Below are 1,967 nucleotides of genomic sequence, written 5' to 3' on the forward strand. Positions count from 1 at the left end.
TCACATTAATAATCAATACAATTCCCAGTAATGCGGCATACCTATAATTGTCACATATTACGTACAGTGGGAGAGATATTAATGAGGTTTTCTTGGTAGGGGATGGAAGGATCTCACATATCATTTGATTACGCTGTGCTGTGCTCCAATATCCAGTCAAGATTATATGTTAGAGATCACACCGCCTCATAAAAATGATTACATATTAGAAACTGGGTACGATGTTAGTGGAATAAAAATGTGGCTTTACCAGGTAACATTTCAATCATGGTCAATTCCAGGGAAGACATCTATAAACATTGTCCCTGCAGGAGGCATTAAGATTATATTAAAGTTACTAACACCAATTACATTTTTTTTCCTTTAATTTTTGAAATATACCTAATAAATTTGGCCTCTTAAAGGGACACGCAGTTTTAGAGGTAGTGCCTCATCCCTCCTGTGGGGGTGCTGCAGGGAAATTGAACATTTGCTGCTGGATTCCCCCACAGATTACAGCTGATCACTGATGCCCTGTAATCAGTTTATTAATAGGGGAACCATATCAAATCTCATCCACATGCTGCGTAAAATTTCCGAGCCGAAATTGACTACGGAAAGTGGATAGAATTGCTTAGTTTTTCATAGGTGATGTCTCCATCTCCTAACATTGGAAATAACTCAGCAATTTACGCACCATTTTCTGCCACAAAAACCGCAGGAAATAGTGTGTTTTTGCCGCAGCGGAAAGCCAGTGACTTTCAACGGAATTGCTGCAGAAATTTTCTGCCGCAATTCCGTTGTGTGTGGACAAGCCCTTAATCTTTAAAGCGATCCATGCTCTCCCCTACCAGGGCTCATTTCCCTCAGTATATGTATAAGAATGACCTGATATTATTTTTCTCATTGGTAGTTTAGTAATTTGTACTTTATAATAATTTTCTTGCTGTAATAGAAATCAGCTCTCCATGCACTGATTTTCTGCAGAGCCTGTGACATACACGGCAGCCAATCTGAAGAGGCAGAGCTACAGTGGAGAGGGAAAGAACAGCAGCCTTAACCAATAATGAGACAGGAGGTGTGTCTTAGACCACTGCAGACTTCGTGTAGGTACAGTAGCTAAGCTGTAGTCACTGCTCTGCCCTAATAGAGATGAGCTAAAAAGGAGCCGAACAGCTAGAACTGTGGGAAAAAAACAGCAGGTAAGCATCACATATAGGTCCTGACTTACATATCATTTTTATTCTCACTACTGGACAGCACTTTAAGGGCTAGTTCACACAGAGTATTGTGGCGCTGTTTTTGACGTGAAAACCGCGTCTGAAACAGCGCCAAAAAATGCTTGAAATCGCCTCCCATTGATTTCAATGGTATGCGGAAGCGTTTTTGTCCCGTGAGCGGGAAAAGGAAGCGACATGCCCTTTATTCGAGTGTTTCCGTCTCTGACCTCCCACTAACATCAATGGAAGGCAAAGTTCGCGATATTCACGGCAGTTTTTGCCTGCGGCGCTCAACGGCCGTGGGCGAAAAACTCCACAAAAAACACGGCAAATGTTCTGCCGGCAGGTCAAAATCTGCCTCAAGAGACACATTTTTCAACCTGCAAAAAACTCAATGTGAACTAGGCCTAAAGGGATTTTCCACTAAAAAAAATTCTAAATTGTTTGAAGTATCCCTTGAGGATAAGCAGATCACAGAGTGTCCCTATGCTGGGACCCCCAGCGATCAGCTAATCTGTGGGGAAAACTAGCAATAGGTGTTACATTTCCCTGCAGCCCCACCACAGGAGAAATTAAGCATTACACAGTGCATATTTATATCAATGTGTTGTCAGTGTAATGCAGGACAGGACAGGACAGGTCCTCCAGGGAGAGAGATGCTCTTTGTAGCTGCTCTCCACTGTGGTCCAGAGATGAGGATCCTGAACAGGGAACACGACTCGACTTAAAATGGGTTTTCTAAACTGGACAACCCCTTTAAGGATTATA

The sequence above is a fragment of the Rhinoderma darwinii genome, chromosome 12 (assembly GCF_050947455.1).
Source record: "Rhinoderma darwinii isolate aRhiDar2 chromosome 12, aRhiDar2.hap1, whole genome shotgun sequence".
Lineage (NCBI taxonomy): Eukaryota > Metazoa > Chordata > Amphibia > Anura > Rhinodermatidae > Rhinoderma > Rhinoderma darwinii.